Genomic DNA, 23,855 nt, shown 5'->3' with positions numbered 1-23,855 from the left:
GCATGCTCTGCTCATTAAAGTCTGACAGGATATAATTGGACAAATACTATAATTAACAAATGCTGACAACTCCTGTGGCCAATTAAAGTTAGAGTTTCTAAGTCAAATAATCGCTGGCATTTTTGCTAATCCTTAGTTTGCGTTGCTCAAAACAAAAATTCTTGACAAGCTCAGCTTCTTAATTTGGCATAATGATGTTTTTGTCTGCCTTGCAGAACAATGCTAATTATTTATCCTTACTCTATAAACATCTTAACTATTGTTCTAATCACTAATCTACTTTTAGAAGAGATTCTATATAAAACATTTGATCAATCAATACTTAAAACATATGCATGTAATTCATATTATTACTCTTTTCATAATATATGTATGATAGGTCAATTTTGAGAAAAATGATCATAAATGTGAGATATTTTTAGGGTTTTGTTTGTCTCTGGTCAAAACTTTCAAAAGAAAATGAGACAATAAAAAGACTGATTTACATTTTTCACCAATGAGATGGCCCTTTACAGATTTTGTAGGCAAGTCCCTATGGTAAAATGAATAGTTTACATGATAATTTCATGGGCTTAGCATTCAGTACAGCTTTGGAGCAAGGTCACACATTTTGTCGCTAAGGTAATTTTGGTGTGGATCTGCAGAAATAATGTCGCTGAATACCCAGTCTGTTTCATTGACTCATACTTGAACCAAAGTAATTTTCTGGCATAGTTCAAACGCTAGAATCATTGATACTATTGGAGTACATGCTGATTGCATAATATGGCCCAAGGTTTGTACACGAGCCATTACCAACAGGGATATATTAATAGGATGTTATGTTACATATGTTCTAGTTGATATGTCTAGGATATAACATGATGTTATTGAAAACTTTACTTTACTTCACCTAAGGGCTGAAGGCCCGGGCATTTCTAGAGGGAAGAGTCATGTTATGTCCAACTTATAACAGACGAAAGATATACTTTAGATATAATTTCAATATTTGGTATTCACTGATGAAATCAACTTGGATAAGGGAGAAGAGTGTTATCATTAAGAAAATGCCCGGTCTGAGGGACATTATAAGGGTAACAGTATTTTTCAGGACATTATCATTTGCAGAAGCCCCGAGGTCTTTCATTAACTGCTCAATGAAAGAGGCACACTCGAAGAAAACTTAATTTTGATCCCAGCTTAAATGTCAAGAATTTTGACATAAGTAATGTGCAATGTATCAGGATTTATAGTGGTACAACTGCTTCTGTTTCTCAGAGGTTTTCATTCAAATTCCTCTTTTCTATTTTTGTAAATATTTCCAAAGGAATATGTTTATCATAACAGTCGCTTGATCATCTGCTGTTCACCCAGGAAATGGGTACCTGGTGGGATAAGTCATGTGACTTTAACCTTCTAGCACCTAAAAAACAGCTTGGGTTATTCGGAGCAAGACTGTTATGCCCCATTTAACAGCTTCAAGTTGAATTCCAGGAAGCCAGTCATTTAGTGAGCCACATTTAATTTTTTTTACAATGTTATATCATGGGTACAAGACAGAACAAGTCTCATGCAAATAGTATCTGCAAAATGTGATCTAAACATGAAAGCTACACACCATCAAAATACCATTTAGTCAACCAGTCTAAACCTGAGAACTTCAAAAACAGCTTAAACACCATCAACTCTATTTACTGAGAAAATATTTTGGAAAGTGTCTTTAATGACACAATCAGCAGTCCTTGCAACCTAATTTACAGCAATGCTCAACATAACCAATGTGGTAAAGATGTTTATTTAGCTAAATGTCAACAGCCATAAGTTTTCAAGTTCATGTTATTGTTAAAAACAAATGATATTTCCTTAACATTCATAGCAGTGAGCAAATATACATACATGGTTGAATTTTCGATGGTTATAGAATGAACGTTGGGGTGATTCTAAAATTCAATATGAAATGTTTATTTTAAGCTCAATACTTTATAAATATCTATTCAGATTTGAGATTGGGAGGATAAAAGCTTTCTACAACCTGCGCTTTTTTAATAATTTGACCTAGTCTAAGTCATGCTTCAGCAGCTATATAAAAACTCACTTGAACCTAACACAAGCAACTGACAGTTTTCCAGAGTTCTTACTCCTGGTTATCTTCAAATTTTTGAGAATGGATTTAAGTTGCTGTCCAAATTTAGTAAAATATGGCATTTTGTGTTTGTTGAAATATAGCTGGATATAATCTATTGACTTCATCCTGGGACAAAAAAATGCGAGTGAGTGAGTGAGTGAGTGAGTGAGTGAGTGAGTGAGTGAGTGAGTGAGTGTTCCCTCAACACCACATTCAAACAACAACATGGCAGTATATACAGTATCTTAGCAGGAACAATGAAATCAGAGACTGAAAAGCACCACAAGAACTCTTCAATCTTCTTGAAAAACACTTGTTCAGAAACAGTTGTGAGAAGTAATATGAGCACTGTAAACAAAACCATAAACTCAATCCAATACATGAACTGAATCGCATACATATCCGCAATCACATAAAAAAAAAAAAGATTCAAACCAGCAAAGGGATAAAAACTGCTTAACCTCAGACAAATGGGCCACCTTGCGTCTTCATGAAGGTTTTCGGTATTGGGCCGAACATGAAGAATATTTGTATGAGGGATTTGTTATTTTAACTATAAGGCTTTGAGTGCATTCAACTGAACATCATTAAACAACATTAGCTCAGCCAGGATGAGGCAATTATAACTGTAATCACTTGCCTCATCTCGGCTCTGGTACAGAACATCCTCAACTGAACAAACTGGATTTATAGTGAAGTATCTCTAAAACTGAAATTCATAGATACTGGTGTAGGGTCAAAGGGATAGAAAAGTGATTATAACATTCACTCATCATTCTAAAGACAAAGATTTGATTCCACAGATGGACACAATGTGTGAAACCTATTTCTTGTATGCCCCACCATGATATTGTTGGAATATTGCTAAAAGAGACATAAAGCCCAACTTACTCGCTAGATCCTGGTTTAGGTAAGGGACACCACTCTGCACAGTGACTAGAACACTTGTGTTTTAACCTCAAAGGAACCTGGCATCTATTTCTAGTAAACCAACTCTAAAATATAATGGGTGCTAAGTTCATTGTGGCAGTTCCGATATTTTCCTCTCAAGTCAATAAACCATAACCACTGATTTCATAGATTACAACTGCTCTAAAAGCCTTCATACACTTTTTCAGCCACAGAGTCCCACTGGAATAAGTCTGTGATGAAAGTAATTGAGAAAAGATCTTATCTGATTGAACGACATCACCTGCCTGCCTGATACAGGCAAACAAAAAACAGTCTGCGAATAATTAATCAAGCATTATTTAACATTTGAGCTAGGTTTGTCAGGTAATTGGGAAAATATTTTTTAAGTCCAAGAAACCATTATAATAAACAGCCAATCAGAACATCCCTGAGACAGAAATCCTCACAGAGGATTTTTTTCTCCTGACAAAAGTAAGACATGTCAACAGTCAGTCACTGCCATCTAAGCTATTTGGCAGATACAGTGCAACTAAACCTCCACAACAATGCTATGAAAAAATGGGTCTGCACAGTCAGCCATATGTCACTTGACAGCAACACAAACAAGAGTAAGCACAATGAAACAGCATGACATTGAACAGTTTTGTATGACAAACTGTCAAAAAAAATAAGATATGACAATTGTTTTTTAACAAAATGCACAACAAATATCATGAATAATATATTCTAGTTTCAGCTATGCAGCAAATTTCTTACATCAAGATAGAATGCATACAGGAACAGTAATTTGGAATGGAATTATGAGACCTCAGCCTTGAAGGTAAATACTATATTGAGAAAACAGCCATATTTCACTTAAATTGCGCAAGAAGAATGGTTATCTTCATATGCCACTTCAGCAGGGCCAGATGTGAGTCGGCAAATCCATCACAACGTCTGGCCTACTCAATCACACTTACTACTCTGGTCCCTCCCCCCAAGGAATGATAGAAGGTGGGGAGGAATGAGGTGGGGGGAGTGGGACACCATGACCCAGCTTGCATGCACAGCCATCATGACATTTTGGAACTCCTGCTGGGATTCAAACCATGTCGTCAGTGCCCAGACACCTTGTCCACATGACTAAAGAGTTTTATCCAGCTTGCAAGCTGCTACACTGAAATGTCAGCTGTGAGATGACTCCATGCTTCACTGCCCACAAACTGTATGAAGCCTCAGAGCAATCAGGGGCGTCAAGCTGCATTCAAATTTGTGATTATTTTATTGTGCTTATGCTGTCTGAAGATATGAAATGGTGTCCCTTAGAGCAAGGAGGTTTGTCATCATCAACAGATGACATAGCAGTTGAACCTCTGCTGGCATTATATAAGCAGACATTTTGTAAAAGCATGACCTTACCGGATGATCATTTACAGGGATTTTCTTGCCTCAAGGAATAACTTGTTGCCTCAAGGAACAACAGACTCTCCTGGCTCTGTTGCAATAAAGTGACACTTCGTTCTCACCCACAATTATTGGCTCAACTCATGCAGTTGAGCAGGTTGGAGGAAAGTAATCATTAATCATTCAACTGCATCACCAAGGTGCATTGTGGGAGAAGGAGGATTTAGCTCTGAATCTATCAAATTAGGCAAGAAGGTGTGCACTCTATTTCAAACACTGCAGGTCAGCTTCATGTGCCGAAGCAGTGTGACCTTGATCATTACTTAGGATCACAAAGACTCCCTCCGGTAAAAATAAAGATTAAAAGCCCAAACAGTGACATTAAAGCCTACAATTAGCAGATCCTGGAAGCAAAGGGAGACAAATCATGAGAACTTAGCTACCTCTGACCATCACTGAAGCAAGTATTTGATATGACAACAATATGGAGGAAAGCTTAACAAATACCTGAACCTGAAAAAACAAGTGGAATAAACGAAGATGTCAACAAGAATATTCGGTTTGTCATAACAAGTATTTGTGACTCAAAAAGAGACACAACATAGAGTATAACATTTTTAGTTGACTACTTATAAATAAACTAAACATGGATAAACTTCAAATCAGCATGAAAAACGAAATCAGAGTTAAGTTATTTGAATCTAAACCTAATGTAATATTTGTATCTTTGAAAGATTTAACTTTAAATCTGGACAAAAAATATCCAGGCATACTGGACTGAAAGTTCAACAAACCATCCCTGTGTCACAGATGGCTGAACTGGACAGTCACTGTTGTATTTCTGAGATTACTGGGAACTATCACGACAATTACCATAATCAGAATCATCTGAATGGCTGAGAAGTCAATGAAATGTTCCACAAACCATCGGTACAAAAGCAACAATAGACCTGTTAATGAATGGATAAACAATGCCACAAATTGCTATTGATATCTATTAACTCATAACATCCTTTCTTACACTGTAAGATTTGCTATCAGTTCATATGTAAATACACGTTTTGCAGCATATTTATAATGTGTTTTTCACACTCTAATCATGTTATCTCTGTTCTAAAGTTGTGTTATCTGTTCATGCATAATACACTGTTTATCACATATCTATAGCATATGTTTGTTACACTGGAACAAGTTTATCAGTCTGTTCTATGTTCAATAAAAAAAGGCAACATTTAATATTTTTTGTCACATTCAGATTTTTAAAGATCTATGTGATTTTTCACACACTGCCATATAAATAGTGCATGCAATGATACTGAAATTCTCAAGAAGTACATTCTGTGATGGCGTTGTCATATATTATATCTCAGCGCTCACTAAGTTATCATGGCCTTATTAGCTCTAATATTCCCTGAACATGCATCATCATAATCATATCAACAGGTATACCTGTGATATCTGCATAACAAGAAACCCACACTTGCGAATCGAGCAGACACATCTTCACAACTGTCAATTAGAGGCACCTGTCACCCCCCACCTACTTCCCCTGATAATGTCAACATCAAATGCATAAACATCAACACCATAAACCAGATTTACTTCCCATCCAAACATCCTCCCTGTTTCGGAGGTAAGAAGTCAACATTCCACTGCTTTTTAACAACAAAAACGGTACCCACCTCAGCTGGAGAGTCAATTCACCCAGTACTAATTCAGGAAGCTTTCCCGATAACCAAGAATCTGCATGTGTACAAACGTAAGTAAAAACTTGTCGAGCAACGCCAAGTGCTACCTGCAGACCTCGCTTGCAACTAATTATCTCTTATACATACACGGGGAGGGATACAGGCTCTTTATACAGAGCCAACAGACTGGAACTGTGTATTGAATATTGTATTCGTATTCCCCATTTAGTCTTTTCATTTGAAACATTATCTAAGATTATGCTGACTGTTTAAAAATATGCTTTTGTTGATATTTGAGTATGAATGTTCTTGAGTCTTTAAAATAGCCTCTAAATTGATGCCTGTTTTGAAACTATTTCTGCTTCTAGCTCGCACAGCTACATAGCAATATAGTCATGCTGTTGACTTTAAAAAACTCTTGACTTGTGAATTACAAAAATAACTTAATTGGGTAATTAAATGTTATTGTTGTTTAGTCAAGATTTGTATCGTCAAATCATAACTATTTCATGATGTTTTCACTAAATAAGAAAATCAATGTTATAGTGATGAATATGACAATAATCGCACCAATTAAAGTGAGCTAAAATGTCAGCAACAGAGAATTCACGCTGTGATCTGACATAACAAACAAACATCATACTTAAACCCCTAAACATGCAGTTCCTTTGAAAATACAACTTCAAAAGGTATTCTGTAACACTCAAGGATCCACAAAACTCTTTTAAACACTGAGGTCACACTGTCGTGTTACACTGATGTAGATGTGCTCACACAAACTGACAAAATTCAAGCCTATTACAGAATCAGGTCCTCCAGGAGACACGGTCCATTCATGCTGCTCTGTGCAAAAAGGCCCCAAAGCGATCACATTCTTGACCGACCACATTTAGTCTCTTAAATCAAAAGAGACGTACACACACCACAAAGCCATTTACCTACCTGATTATCAACAGAAGTAAAGTCCATTACTTCTCACAAGTCATCAGTCATGGGCACTTTACATGTTGGCTGCACACACTCAGTAAAATCCATCACTCCGCAAGTACATCCAAGTCTGTGCTACCTGTGTATGACAAAAACATTCCTATGAACCATGGCTATCATCCCAGACCAGGTGGTCGTAACACGAGCTATCCACTCAGCTCTACCACCTGCCGTCTCCTCCACACAAATGCTCTCACAGTCCCGACGTTGCAACCTTCAGCTGTTTTTTTTTTTTCAAATTAGGTAAAAATGTTTTACCAAATACCCAGGATAAGAGTATAAATTTAAACAGGATTCAAAATTCCCTTTCAAACAAGGTACCATATGCTGGGTGACAAATTTACATGAAGACAAAAAAAACAAAAAAAAACACACATAAAACCCCCCAGAGATAATAATTGTACCTGATGACTATTCAAATGAAACAGTTTGAAACTGCCTTTCAAATGAATTCCCACATGTTTGACACAGGAAAAATTACTTGAGGTCAAGGTTTGAGTGAAATGAGCATTACCACAGTAAGAATCAAGGAAATCCTTGCTACACTCAACAAATCCGTCTGCTTATCAGTGACAGCAAGTGAGACTACCTCAAACCACAGCCAAGATCCTCAGATCGAAGCTAAGACAGCGAGGACCAATCCTTGAATGACCAAAGCCAACAGGACAGGCCTTGTCGATAGTGGTCACTGTCACATGACCCCTGCTTACATTAACGATGCACTTATCACCACGCTACCTCTCCCGCACTCCTTCACCAATACAAAGGGGAACTTACGGGGACACAATTTCACACTATTAGGGCTGTATCCCTCTTCAGGAAAGGGTTACGTTGTGACCTAATAGTTTATTTTACAGCTGACTGACTGTCTAACAATGCCTGCTAACACCATCCTTCCCACACTAGCCAGTGAGCTCCTATCATATCACATCTTTTCAAGCTATTTCAACAAAATGGCTACAATAAGAGGTCGGTGATAGTTGTGCTTGTCATCTACAACGGCTGTAACTAACCACTATCTCCACACAGATAATTAAAAGGTTATCTGGTGATCACTATGTACTGATAAAGAATTCAAGGCGGCTATTCCCACATGGGTTAAGCCTGGGTATCTGCACAGCTCCTGTAAGATCTCACTGAGAAAGATATGTCACTACAGAGGTACAAGTAGTCTTATAAATGTAACAGGCTTCTTATAGCCTTGATCCAAGGCTGTACTGAATGCTAAGCTCCATCTTTTAAAGATGCAAGTCTGAATCAGGGAACAGTAAGGGTTACCGTTTTTATTTAATCAATAGTCTGCAGTGAAAACATACCAATGAACTACACTTTAAACAAAAAAGTAAACTGAATACATCAGAATCAAGATTGCAAATCCTGAAACTTTTAACTGACCAACTGAGCATTTAAATCACATATTTTTTTTCAATACAGGATAAAAGTTGTTTAACAAACCATCTTCGTTTCAAATCATTTTATTTGTTGGTACACATATATTTCATTGTAACAAATAAACACATGTAAATTGAAAAGGAGACACAGACAGAATGGAAATTCAGAACATGAGAGAATCTAACTTGCTTCATTTAGGGCTAGCCAGTAGGAAAATAACATTGTGCAGGGACTGTGAGACAAATAATTGTCAGGATAACATTAGCCTTTTTTTCTAAACTGTACTGAATGCTGAGTCCATGGATGTATAGTCTAGAGATACCAGTTCATTATTAATATTTCATAGAATTAATCATTTAAGTTATGAATTATTACATGCAAGACTTGTGCAAGTCTAGGCAGAAATATACACCAACTCCTTTCGTCCAGATGCAACTAACAAAAAAAATGAGACTTCTGAACTTTACTTAATCATATTTATATTTACCAACATGATTTACACATTCTGACAAGGAATCAATCATTAATCAATCATTAATCAATCATTAATCAATCATTATTCATGACTTGCATCATGGTTCAATGGATTGTGTCTGATCCATAAACAATGAAAGTCAAGTGGTGGTGTTTGACTGCTGTACAGTGGTAAAACACATTGTAGGAGATGGACAAAACAATATATCTTCCTTGATGATCAAACATTATATATTTATCAAAATGTCTGAGAAATTCACAATGCATAAAATACAAAACTAGAAAATGAAATTTAAAATTGGGTCCACATTAGGTGGAAAAGACAACACTATTTTCGCAGCTGTTTGTTAGACTTAAAAACATTTTTATCTTCATTCTAACTTTGAAAAACAACAACAACAATCAATTTGCACTGGTACCTTGTAATTCATGAGTGAGAGAGCTAAAATGTTAGTCACAATGGCAGTATTTCAGCGATACTGTGACTAAAACAGGTTTTATTTTCTTGCAACTGATAAAATGGCTGAAGGGCAAGACATTATTTTTTTCTTTGAAATATGTGCAAACTCCACAAAAAATAATAAAAAATAATTGAAGCATCACATGATGCATCAAAGAAAACAAGCCATGATTACGTAAGTACAACTGATAACGTACACAGAATCTAATAACAAAACCAATTACGTCAGAATAATTGAGTTCTTCTTACAGGTTTTGCATGGAATGACTGGTGTTGATTTCCCACCTTGTGGTATCATATCTCATTTATATTCATACAAACAAAAACACAATGTGATGTGAATTTCGTCAGAATACAAAATGTCACATCATGAATATTTCATTGATACTACTCTCCTGAGTACAAATGTTGACAGAAATTTATCGTGACATGATAGTTGCATCAACACCCACATTAAAGAGTATTTACATATTCCTTCAGCTAAAAGTCACCCCAACTTCTATCAATAATTCATTTCATAATTGACATCGTAACGCCCACCATCTGATACACGTGACAGTTATTGATGAACAGTGACGACATTGAAATTATACAAACACATGATATATGCTCCTATAGAAAAAGCACATGGAACGACTTCAAATTAAAGTAGATGAAGAACGTTAGGATATGTAGTGGTGGTGGCGAAGAAAAGACGAGAAGGCAAAGACCCAGTTCGATTCCCCACATGGGTACAATATATGATGCCCATATGTGATGTCCCCTGTCATAAGATTGCTGGAATACTGCTAAAAGTGGCTTAAAACTAAACTCATTCATGATTTCAGTGGAAAATGATGTTTAGCATTTCAAATTTGCAAAAAAGAAGCAGTTGCTAACTGCAAACCTGACCCCCAAACCCGAGAAAGTTAAGGATCCACGCACATATATAATGATTTGGCAAGTCTAGATTTCTTCAGTTGTAATTCAAATACTCTCTGCTCCTTTTCAATTGAAACAAACATGATGTATATTTTTAAATAACACAACATTATTTCAGGCAGTAAATGTCGATGAAATTGACTGCAACCACCATTCAGTGACAGACAAGCTGTTGCCCTCATTTTCTAGTTATTCCTATAAAAACACCAGATCAGCTTTCCTCAATGAGCAACTGTGAACACAAACCAACAGGGTGGTTTATTTCTGGTTAAAAAAATCACAAATCCCTAAATTATAAACTATCCTTTTCTTGATAAAGATTCATTCCTGACAATTCATATATTTCATTAAAATAACAAAACATTAACAACATACTTCAAATTCCCATTTCCAGACAATTAGATGCAAATAAAAGTGACATAGGTCACATAATAACAACGTTCAATCATACAACTACTACTATCATGATATACAATACTACTCACCAACAACAACCTTTGTTTCGGATATATATTTTTTTCATCTCCCAAGACACACAAAACTGATTGTCACTGTATACCAAGAGTGCATCGAAAGTCCAGTAGTACATATTCAAACATTTTCTCCAGCACCCAAAGAGAGACTGACTGGCTGTGGGTAAGAACCAAATTTATCAATTTCAATAAAAGTCTCTCTCTGTATCCTTAATCCATCGTCAAACAATACTCCTTTCACACCATCATCCCTACCCCTTCATTAGCGAGGATGTATCCCAGGCAGACCCCTAATTGTGTATAGGGCTAATTATCCCTGACAATTGACATCACCTGCCAGCTATCAAGAAGTTTCTGACAAAGAGCTAGGTTTTAAGCGAGTGCCGGATGCTACTTGTGAGCAGGACATGCTTACCTGTTTGTGAACACCTGGTGTCATCATTTATTTTCAATGATCCATTTATATAATTTTGCTTTTTATGCCTAGTCTGTCTTGCAGCCCCTGAACGATACTATTTCCCGAACTGCCCGGCCCTCAATGCAGTACTGAAGTCCTAAACGAAGCAAATCTAGATCTCTCCAAGTTTAGGAATCTTAGGTCTCCCTGAGGCTCCTTTTCAATTTCTTTCAAATCAAAATTATATATTTTCAGAGACAAAGCATTAGTCTTTAGTCTTCACCAGTGGTATTTGTTTCAGCAGATAATTAACATTGAGTACTTTCTGGCGATGATGTCTTACATGAAAGGGGGAAGGGGGTTACAGTTAAGTGAACTGATAGTCCTTGACACTCCTAAGACTGTGTTCATACACACATTTTCCCCTCTATCTGCTTCATCTGGATGAATCATGATTTCTCATGGATAATGCTGTAGTTACGAAAAAACACTTCATACAATGTCTGGATCAATGTTTTAACTGGGCACCAGGCCTCCAAGCCCACCGACTCACTTTATTTGAATATTTATTCCACATATATACACATGCTACATTTGATACAGATCACATAATTTTACTTTACATGTTCCTTTGCATCTGACATGCAGAGAGTGTAAGTACTGAAGTCAGTTATTGGTTTAAAAGAGTGAGTGAAGGACAGTGAGTGAGGTTACTTTACGCTGCACTCAGCAATACTCCAGTTATATTGCAGCAGTCTGTAATTGAGTCTGGACCAGGCAATCCAGTGATCATTGATCTACGCAGTTGGGAACCGATGGCATGTGTTAACCACGTCAACGATCCCATTAGTCGCCTCTTACGACAAGCATAGTTGCCTTTTATAGCAAGTATGGGTTGCTGAAGGCCTATTCTACCCCGGGACCTTCACAGGTCTGAGGGAGGGAGAAGCCACAAAGCATGGACAAAAGTAGAATAAACAAAGTTGGATACATGAGTTCAGACAAAAACAAAATAAAATGTTTCCAATATAGCCACAGAGATAGAGAGACAGAATATGGAAAAATGAAAGAAAGAAGAGCTGAGATAAAGGGATACATTTACCCAACCAATGTGTCAGCCTGAACAAGCCCAAGATAAGATATGTGCATATTTATGACGGAAACCTACACATCTCCTCAAGCTGAACAGAGGAAGTAACATAACAATACAGGGTCTAGTAGCTGATGGCTTTTGATGACAATGAAATTGACATGAAACTGACATGTCAGGTGAATGACAACCAAGATTGACATATAATAAAGGTTCAAGAGGAATTCACCTGTACATATACAAAAAGAAAGGTGACAGCCTGCTTGTGTTGTTATCAGAATGTAATGAAATCCTACTCTCCTAATCAGATCACAGGGTCTTAGAAGGATGATTTATTTACATCAAGATAAAAATGTTTCATCTACACCAGAACCTGTGTGAACAACTGGACTCATTCCAACATAAATCTGATTTGGAGTAACAATATCAGCTCTGACATGACCTGTTTAAAACAGACCAGCAACACCGTTGGGATTATAACAACAGTTTGCTCAAGCCAATCAGCATGTTTAAAATTGCAGAAATCTGTATTGATAAGGGTACACTCAGCATTACCATGTGTCTCCGGATCGACTTTTATTCATTCCAACTAAATAGTATTGAAGTAATTTGTGTTAATTGACAAACTCGAGGAAAGGAGCTCTTGACATGAAATACATCAATTATCTCCCGAGGAAACACGATGCCGAGATTCACGCAGAATAAATATACAAGAAGTGCATGTTCACTGGATCAATGGATCTAATTTGTAGGATTATTTGATGTATTTCTGTGAGTGAGTGATTGTTGTTTTTTTTGTCAGCAATATTACGGCTTCATCACTGCAGATTGTAAATAATTCAGTTGCATGCCGACAAAGTAGTCCATGGCATGAGCAATAATTGAAATCGACATCATTTACAACCCTTGTGCCGGGTTCTTGATGATATTTTGATTAATTAAATAAACACAAAGTTCAGATTTTCTCCAAACCTATTGCTCTTGTGCATGAGATTCATCTAACTGTGGGTATTTACTTGTTAGAATGTGATCCCTTTTTAGGATCCCATGAAGATCAAAGTCTTCAGCAACCCATGCTTGTTGTAAGAGGCAACTAAAGGGACTGGGTGGTCTGGCTCTCTGACTTGGTTGACACACATATTAAAAAATGATGCTCATGCTGTCAATCACTGGATTGTCTTGTCCAGATTTGTATATTTACACACAGTTGTCATTTTGCTGAAATACTGAAGTGTGTTGCATTTACCAAGAGGTTAGATACTTAAGTCAATTTCTTGATGAAATCACAGTATTTGGTGTCCACCATTATTATACAAACAATGAAGACAGTTTGTTTTAATAAAACTATGATGTATCATGCTTGTTTGTTCTTTGATGCCACACTCCCCATCATTCAAGCTGTATCACAATGATTCGTACATAATAGAGACTGGACAATCCATAATTGATACCATAAGCATCAGTCTCCATGCAACAGCTATTCCACCTGCTTCTTTTCATCACCTGGTTACTTTATTTCTTTCTGAGTAAGAGCCAGTCTTGTTTTACGGATCAAGAATTAGAAAAAAATAAAAATGAATTGTCTCCACCTTGACAAAAATTTTTAGTGTTTTTATTGACCAAAATCATAAACTTACAAGATAATTTTTTTCAGATTGTGTTTTTTGACCCATATTAACATCATAAATTGCAAAAAGTAAAATGCTTTTAACATTTAGAAGGAAAATTACTTTGACTGGTGATTTTATACTTATGTTAGTTCTTTCCTTCTATTAGGTTTTCTGAAGACAAAAATCTGTAAAACAAGAAATATAATTCATCTGGCCTAACCAACAAATCATATTTTCTTTATTACCCAGAAATAAAACGTGCTTAATCATGCACATCTGGCAAGCTGAAGATATCATTCAATACAAATTTTCCTGGGATAACTTTCAAGAGATCATACCTTAAGTTAGTGTAATAACAAACAATGTTAATGTAACTATGACAAACGATGACCAAATTCAATAGATGGCCACTACAACAAAAACCTTCCTGATAATGATTTCTACACATATGATCACTGTGTCTGTAATGCCCAGCTTAACTAGTGCTTACTTGTGAATTAAGTTAATTTTCTCGTTATGGCAACGTCCTTAAAATCTGGAATACAGATAAATACCTGCTCAGGTGAGAGGAACTGATTGATATCAAAACCCGGTAACACAGCCATGTTATCTATTCAATAAGGAAGTTTTTCATTACAATGATATAAATGTTTTTATGAAAACACTTCACTTTGAAAAGAAATATTTCAAATATTAAATTTCAGAATAGTAGCCATCTCACTGTTCATTCCTGAAAGTTAAGAATTAATTTTTTAGTAGATTGAGTCTTTCCTTTTGAAACACAACAGGACAGATTTTATCCTGTTGAGTGTTGTTTTATGCCACTTTGATAAATATTCCAGCAATATTACATCAGAAAGGGACTTCACACATTGAACCCATATGGTAAATTGAAGCCCCGTTTTTGATGCGATGAGCGGACTCTTGAACTAAAGGTACCTACCACTCCCCTTCTTGTTGATAATGTTCCTGGTATGTTCAAAGGTTTTGTATAAAATAAAACTGAATTTCACTAGAACTGATTGCTATGATGCCCAACCTGAAACTGCTTTTTCAACCTTTGTAAAACATTTAGGAAATTTTAATTTCACTTTATTTAACTGATACAGACATTCCATTTATCATGAAAAAGTGTTCAAAAAACATCTAGTGACTGACATCAGAAGAATCAACCAACCAACCAATATAGAGTTGGGATATGGAATCTTAAACCATCTGACAACCTAACAAAAGTCCATCATCGCTGTCATGAAATCTGCTACCAGTGCTGTTCATGAATTACAACTTTCTCAAAATGTTAATTTAACATGATGTGAACTTTCAACCCTGTTCTTATTACTTAATTCTCAAAATCCACAGCTCATGTGCCCTTCACTTTGCTGTAAAAAAAAACTAAAAAAAACCCCCAAACTCCATAAATAACTATCCATATTCAGCCTTCATGAGACTAAGTCATTATCTGGAATCTTTGAAACAAGACACTCTTAAGGTGTCCAAACAGTCGTTTTACAGCAAGGCTCTTGATTTATCAACACAAACCGTGCCAATATTGTCCCGTATCACTAACCTTTCCTCGCAGCAACTGGAGAATTTGTTGCCGAGGTGTGAATAGATTAAAGAAAGGTATCCCTGAGCCATGATTGTATCTACCAATAACTTATCTCCCTTGATACAGCTACTCTTTAATCTTAGAGGCAGAGACATTTCAAACATCCACAGACAAACTGGAATGTGGGTCCGGGGACGTAAGTATCAACTTGTGTCATGTGATAACTAACTTCTGTAATAGTGTTGGCGGAGAGGTTGACACCAGTAATGGTTATGTCTTGCACTGCCTTTCTCCTTATCCATTGAATCAGATTATCAAGAACTGCATCCCCTTCTATCATCAGAGCGATGCTCAACATTCAACAGCAAAGAGTTGAGCACAGTTTCTGGGAAAATATGATGATGATGATGATCGTACTGCTTGTCTGAGAGTTTTCATATTAACAACACTTCATCATATCTGTGTGACAATAGGTCATGTTCCTTGAGATCTTGTAGTCTTGTGCATCTAACCACTGTCAGTCAATGGACACGCTAACCTGTTAGAGACATTGCAACTCTTATGCATCTAGCATGACTTCAGTTCTCTGTCAGAAACCAGTTCATTGTAGGGAAATTAAGCTGACATCTCAGAATACACACAATTTTGACAGAAACAAATTATTCCTCCTAAGTTATGAAGGAGCCCCAGTGAGATGGGAGATTCAGAACATGAACTTGAGGAAGTCTAGGGTTTGCTTCATCTTGCATATTTTGTATTTTTTTTGTCGGAGGGAAAATAATGTGGAAATATAGACTATTTTGAGTTGCACTGTATGAAACAAGATGCCACCAAGATATTTACTAAGAAATTGTCAAGGTCAAGCTGATTCCTTAACACAGTTACTTTGTTTTGGTATGACGAAATATGAAAAAATCATGCTGTCAATTTTTTCTCAATCATGCAGTAATGAAGTACAATTAGACATAATTGAAATATGTGGTCCCTTCCATGAGTGAGTGAGTGAGTTAGCTTTAAGCTGCACTTAGCAATAATCGAGCTATATGGTGGTGGTCTGTAAATAATAACCTGGACCAGACAATCCAGTGATCAACAGCATGAGCATCGATCTGCGCAATTGGGAACCGATGACAAGTGTCAACCAAGTCAGTGAGCCTGACCTCCCGATGCCGTTAGTCACCTCTTACAACAAGCATAGGTGTCTTTTATGGCAAGCATGGGTTGCTGAAGAAATATTCTACCTCGGAGCCTTCAAGGGTAATGTGGTCCCTTTCAGTATAACTAGAGCAGTATCATCATTACAGGGCAAAATAACAGTGATAACTTAAACAATCATTTCCAATGAGAAGTGTCCAAATAAAAAATCTTACATTCATCATATGGTTGTATTTCCTTTACTGATTCTGCAATGGAACTGAAGAAAAATACAAATCACTGATCAAAATTTATTCACAAAATCAATTCAAAATGGCCAGACAAAAACATACTAATTTCCTGAAGACTATTTCATTCCAGTCATGTAAACACAACGAACATATTTTTCAAAGCATAACATAACTCAATATTTAACTTATTGAATCAGTTGTATAAAAACTTCGCACAAAAAAATAAGACAAGATACAGATATTGCATCTCAGCAAGATAGCGGACATTCCAGCCAATAAATCTCCTTCCTTTTGGAACTCTGTCTCCAAAGACTTCCACACCTGAAACTCTATATCAGTCTTTCCAAACACCTTTCGCAAGCAGAAATCTCATAATTGTAGGTTCCATTTAAATGTGGCCTTGGCACAAAGAAATGCTGACAGTCTTACTTTGTTGTGCTGGCACTTGAATGATATAAGCTGTAATAACTATGATTAATTCACAATCTGTTTAAAGTTTTGACAGTTAGATTACAAATTATTTGCCTGGATCTATCACATGACCTTTTGGAGTGGTTATTACTGGGCAACTGGGTGACACATCCTGAAATATTCATGGAGTTTTTCCATATTTTGTATCTGATGCAGGAACAGCTTGTTTTTTCTCCATCTTTAAGAGCAATCCAAGTTCATTTCTTATCTCAGAAATTTCAAGATCATGGCAAAAATAAGAGTTTGCTGATGGAAGACAAGACACAGCTATAGTTATTTAACATACCTGTGTTCTGCATTCGCTTAACAGTAATCTCAAGGCAGGGTACATCAGAAATGTGATAACATATTGTGCCCACATAGGGAATAGAACTCAGGCCTTTAGCATGACGAGCGAATGCTTCAACCACTGAGCTACCCCTCCAACCCTTCTCATACTGAGGTATACAAGGGATTACAGATGATTACATATATACAAACAATTAGCTCAGTATATGTTGGCTGAACACATTTAGTGTTAAAGGTGAAGGCCTTTAAAATCATTGACATCATCAATATATTATCAGGTCCCGTCAATCTTTATGTTCCAGTTATTTATGTTGATATTCATCTCCAGACTTCAAGTATATTGACAACTGTAAATCCTGAGTGAGTGAGTGAGTGAACTTTAGGTTTTTTCGCCACTTTTAGCAATTTTCCAGCAACACTATGGCTGGGGATACCATGAACTGTTTTCACACATTGTTCCCGCGTGGGGAATCGAACAGGGTAAATGCTTTAACCACTAGGCTACCACATCGCTCATGTAATACCTGACCTAGAAACAAACTAAAAGAACTCTAACCAAAAGCCAAAGTACCACACAAACAGAGGGGTAAACTGACCTCTACTGTGAAGAGGTGTTACCCCTGAAATAACCCAGTTGTCACATTGTGTAGCTCATACTGTTACAACCCCTTTGAAAAAGCAGCTAGACTCCCTAACTAAATGACACACACTATCTCAATGTGTTTCACTCCCAAGTAGCTGAAAAATGCTGATTAAGCATCCTTGAATAGTATGATGGCCTTTATGTGTGTTCCCTTTAAGCCCTTCCTAGACTACAGAACAGCCCCTATCAATGTAAAACGAGCAAGGCATAATATTTTAGCTGGAAGGCTTTGTTGTATATCTGCATCAAAAGGTAAACTTGATAAAGAATTTATCTTTGATTTCTTTTGAGTTAGAGACTAAATGAATAATGAAAATAACTTGATAATGCTTAATTCACACAAAGGCTATTATCTGTATGAATCTATAAAGCAGCTGTATGAGAGTATTAAATTGAAATGTCTTGCTGTTGATGTCTTCAAACCAAGATGGACATGCCATGTGTTCTGTATTTCTTTGAGCAGCATGTACAAACACACTTCGATAGAGCTAGAATATCAATGAGAGCAGTGGAAAACAAACAAAACGATAAAAATAATCCTAAACGTCACAGACTTAGATGTAGTTAATGTTCAATCATTTCACCAGCCATTGTTAAAACAAAAATATTTCAAATGTGTAAGAAGTGAGTGAGTCTTGTTTTATGCACTTTCATCAATATTCCAAAAGTATCAAGGTGGGAATACCAGAAATGTACCCATATGGGGAATCGAATGTTGGCCATCATTGTGACATGTACGAAGGATTCTGGAGTCTTGCATCCTATAAAATTCCAACATGTCTCAATGTACAAGATAAATAAGACTAGAAGTTATTATCTAAATACATCTAACTTTGATAGAAACAAAGAATTCATTTTAAACTGACATGTTTAAAATCCAAATGAGACAGGAGATTCAGAACATGAGGAAATCCAGACTTGCTTCACTTTGGGCTTAAGCATTTTAGAAAGGGTAGGCAAAAGGGAAAATAAGCTACTGTGCTGTACCATGTTTTTAAGGCATTTTTTCCCTCGTAATTTATTGTGTTCAGTGAGATGACAGTGCCACCTGTAAACACTGTTTCGTGTTCAGAAGCTTCCATTGCAGTCAAAACACAAAATGTTTGAAATGTTCAGCTTTCACGGAAGATGTGGCCTAATTTCTGTCAAAGTATTAAAATTCTACCCTAGAACGTAATGCCTTATGAGAACCTCGGTAAATGTAATCATAACTTTTGAAACTATGCTTGCAACTTGTCAAGAGGACCACCGGCCGCACAGGTGAAAAGTCAAACATAAACATCACGTGACTCGAATCCAATGTTCCTGACGTAATAAAAAAAAACATTGAACACCAAATTGGTCATCTCTTACATACTAGTATTTATTTTCGTGCTGCAGAATTCGCACCATTCATGTGACCTTTGGGTTCATTTAAAATACTATTGCGATGGTATTATATTGCGCAGACATGTCACATTTTATTGTCCCTGCCATGGCTTGCCATGCAGACAAGAAGAATGAATGTGCATGTAAATATGTTCATTTTAAACAAATTTCACACAGACAAAAAAATACAAATAATCAAGAAAAAAATTACAGTTTGCTTGGCTTTTAATTAAAATGACGTTATATTTGTTGATTTCTGTGGAGAAGAATACATCACATGTGCTTCCATACAAGGGCCCCCGTGTAATAATGAGTAACCCCAAAACATGGTAAGTCACTTCTAAGGCTCGTGGTTGCTGACAGGACACGAAACGTGAGTTGCACTGGAAATCAGCAGATAACAGACCATTCTAACAATAAATTTATGAAAGGTGAGATGATATTTATGTACGGAATTACAGTTCTGATAATCTACTGACATGCAATAATGTACACGATCATCTTCAGCGTTATTACCCCGAAAACACGTTACACCATGGTAAACTAAGCTAAGCTATTTATTGCATTGCATTCCATCAAGAGACAGTAGCAATATTCTATAAACTACAAATATAAATGCAGTAGTTACAAACATATAGACACATAAATGATGTATATTACAACAGTTTATCATATGCGGTTTAATCACATGAAAGCAATATGAAAATTTATTTAAAACTGTAAATATGACATATTTTACAAGTAGTTTTAGTATTTCTGTTTGAAAAAAATGTTAAAAATTGTTCTAGTCTTGAAATTGTAGGAAAGTTTTGATTATGAAAAAGCATTGTTTGTAGAAGAGACTCCCTTTCTTTCCTATACATAGTACAAGATATTACAATGTGTTGTTCATCTTCTGAGACATTGCATGTTTCATAGAGACAACATACTAGTGGGATTGTTGGTGTTATGAAAGTGTGGGACAGACTAAAGATGAATTAGTTTGCATGTAACTGAAGACTAAAGCCAATCACCACCCACCACCTAGCTGCCCCAGCCTTGCTAAATGGTCTTCTCCAGAGGGCAAAGGTTACTGGGCACTGCTGACAGTCAATGAAGCAAGGCTGGTACATGTGGAAGATTCTCAAAATGCCAACCATGGGATAATGGAGCATTTGCGCCTGAGTGACTTTCATGACTGACTGAGCACAACCCCAGTATTGGTATGGACCTTGTCTAGACCTACAGGGGTTATATAAGCCTTGTCTTTATTGGGAATTCCATCCATTGTCTTGGCAGATGTTTAAAATGGATCAAGATTTTTTCTTCACTCAGCACTATTTCAGCTGCATGAGTGAGTGCATGCGTGAGTGAGAGTGAGAATGTTTAGTTTAGTTACATACATAGCTTGGGACACCAGAAATATGGTTCCAAAGTCAGGAATGAAAGCAAGGTCTTCAGAGTGTTGAGTGAATGTTCAAACTTGTTTGAGTGGCATTTTAGTACTTGAGATCTATAATATAGGACACATTTTATTGATAACCCAAGAAAGCGTAAAAAGCCATTTTGTTTTCAACCAATAATAATAAATTTGCTAAAATACACATAAATTGAAAAAATATACAACAGAACATTGCCCTACACTTACTCAGTTTGAGCTAGGCCTGATTTTAGTATTTATTGAAGAGAATAAGAGAATATTAAAACACCAAACGGGAAATTGACAATCTGTTCTATAAAGTTTATGTTCAAGGAAAAGGGACCCATCATCATAGTTTTATTCAACACAGTATATTTTACTCAGGGTAAAAAAATCACTTTCAGAAAACTATCTCACTCAACTTAGAATTAAAACGAAATAAAAGAAAAACCCATAATTCCTCAATAAGCAAACAGATTTTTTCCTTAAAAAGGAAGTCATCCATTAGGAAATTACATTTGTTAATGTCCAGGTTTGTCCATTGATCAACTGGGAAACAACTCCTCTGGCGATAATAAAACTCGACCATGCTGAATGTCTGTCCAACAGTAACCTTCAATTTCAGACTTTTCATTAAATCAAACAAAAACGCTCCATGAAGTCATCACTTTACACACAGAATAACCATATTTCATAATTTTAATATTCTCACATTATCAAGACTGGAAGACAAGACCACTGATAAAACTGCTTGAGTACACAAAGGACCTGTTGACTCAAAACAAACTGGATTCAAAAAACAATTTTGTCCGATCTCTTTACAAATCCATCACTAATATCCTAAGATAAGTTCACAACCAAATCATAAAGCAAGTTTTCAATTTGCCAATTTCTCCTAACCGTATCCAACATTAGTGTTCAATAACAAGATTTTCCAACATGAGTCACTGGAATAAATCAGATTGTTAAACTCCCTGCAGTGTGGCTGTTCCAGATGATTTTAAAGCTTGCACCAGCAGTTGCTGAACCACTTAACACAGTCGAATACACAAATAATACGCTGATGACTTCATGATCAACGAATATTAGTCAGGTTAACCTGTATTATCCATGGAATACAGTTTTGTTTACATCTGTATGTTTAAGACTTCCATAAAATAAATGCATGCTAAATCAGCACCATGACTACTGGCAATGTTGGGAGTTTGGGCTGCACTGAATGCAAAACCAACTTGGACATATTGTAATTCTGTCCTTTAAAGAGGCAGTCTATATAAGAAGACAATTACACACATCTGTCTGTGGGTCAACATGTTCTATCATTCAATTTCTTTACAAATTCTCATTTAAACTATCATTTATGACCTTCAAGACTTGTCTTCAAGTCTACTTTGGAGACAGTATTAGCCTAACGCTAACATCCCCAGCACTGACTCTTAACTAAGAGTAGCCTTACTTAGAAAAACTGGTGTCTGAATATGCATAATTATTATAGTAACAAATAAACCAAATCAAATTGGAAAGGAGCCCCAGTGAGATGGGAGATGAACATAAGGAAATCTAGACTTGCTTCATTTAAAGCTTTAGCACTGAAAAGACGGCTTGGCAGTAGGGAAAATAATGTGGTTTGTGAGACAGTCTAAAACAATAAAGTAAGTCTGAGAAAAGAGTGGTGTTTTAACATGACGCTACTTTAATAGATCCTCTGTAGCATGAGTGACAAAGGAGCAGATGACCAGATGGTGGCCACACGAATACGTGCCAACACCTAGTTGTGGGTACAGGAATGTGCATTAAAAATGGATAAAGTATGGTGACTATGTGTCCCAGTCCACCCAGCTGTGAATGGGTACCTCATAAGGATGGGAAAGCCACATTAACTCGGTGCACCTAGTGGCACCAAGAGTTGTATACTCCCCAGGGAGTTGAGATTGAAAATACTATGTGCTGTCATGATGGACATCTCATCATACAATGATCAAGGGAAAAACAAAGCACCCTTGAGCAGTTGAACCAACTGATATCGGCGCTATACAAATATCCAGTAGTATATACCAATCTAGACCAAGATGCTACAGAGATGACAAACTCAACCAATGATATGCATTATAACTGGTTTTGCGATATGTCACCTTTTTGAGGAATACAGGTCTGATCATTGTCAGTATTACACAGTGATGTGTAGCAGCAAAGAATTTTTGGACAGGTTTATAGAGTTAGCCCATGAAGGGTTCTAATCATTATGGCTACAGCTGTCATAAGTCATTGTTTAATCAATGTGCTGAGATCATCGCAGCAGTAAGAACAGTTTGTGATACGAGGTCCACATAGGAATCTCAAACATGATGCAATGTTACACTTGAAGCAAGTCTGTTAAACTATTATTGGTAACTCTGGTTCTCAAGTAAAAACCTTTTCTATCTTGTTCCTACCAACACAGCACCTCATCTAGTCTGTCTAACAGTCTCCTATTTTCGATATAGCCAAGCCCTTCCTACATTGACCAAACCTAAATGAAGCAAGTCTAGAACTTTCTAAGTTCTGAATCTCAGATCTCCCTGGGTCTCCTTTTCAACTTAAATGGGTTTGTTTGTTACAATAAAATTATATAGTGAGTTTAGGTTTACAGTGCACTCTGCAATAGTCCAGCTATATGGTGGCGGTCTGTAAACAATCGAGTCTGGATCAAACAATCCCGGGATCAGCAGCATGAGCATCGATCTCCACATTTGGGAACCAATGACATATGTCGACCAAGTAAACAAGTCTGGCCACCAAATCTCATTAGTTGCCTCTTACAACAAACATAATCCCCTCTTGTAGCAAGAATGGCCTATTCTACACTCAAACTTCATGGGTCT

The 23,855-nt window shown here is 36.5% G+C and overlaps 2 protein-coding genes across 9 annotated transcripts in view; both read right to left on the bottom strand.

Annotated features, from left to right (window-relative positions):
* LOC137268878 (short-chain dehydrogenase/reductase 3-like) overlaps positions 1-23,855 on the bottom strand; it is a 308,772-nt gene that overhangs the window by 11,931 nt on the left and 272,986 nt on the right. The gene's annotated exons all lie outside the window — the stretch shown is intronic.
* The window catches only part of LOC137268873 (D-glucuronyl C5-epimerase-like), a 307,371-nt gene that overhangs the window by 46,572 nt on the left and 236,944 nt on the right, over positions 1-23,855 (bottom strand). For 5 of the 8 annotated variants that reach the window (XM_067803455.1, XM_067803456.1, XM_067803457.1 and 2 more), the window contains one exon: positions 7,030-7,153. The gene's annotated coding sequence lies outside the window, so the exon portion shown is untranslated. Of the gene's footprint in view, positions 1-6,081; positions 6,125-7,029; positions 7,154-7,588; positions 7,715-23,855 lie in introns of those variants that run through there. The other 3 variants (XM_067803461.1, XM_067803460.1, XM_067803462.1) reach the window with 3 other exon arrangements.

This window comes from Haliotis asinina, chromosome 16 (assembly GCF_037392515.1).
Source record: "Haliotis asinina isolate JCU_RB_2024 chromosome 16, JCU_Hal_asi_v2, whole genome shotgun sequence".
NCBI classification, from domain to species: Eukaryota; Metazoa; Mollusca; class Gastropoda; order Lepetellida; family Haliotidae; genus Haliotis; species Haliotis asinina.
The sequence above is the reverse complement of the archived record's forward strand: the minus strand, read 5'-3'. Positions and strand labels throughout refer to the sequence as shown.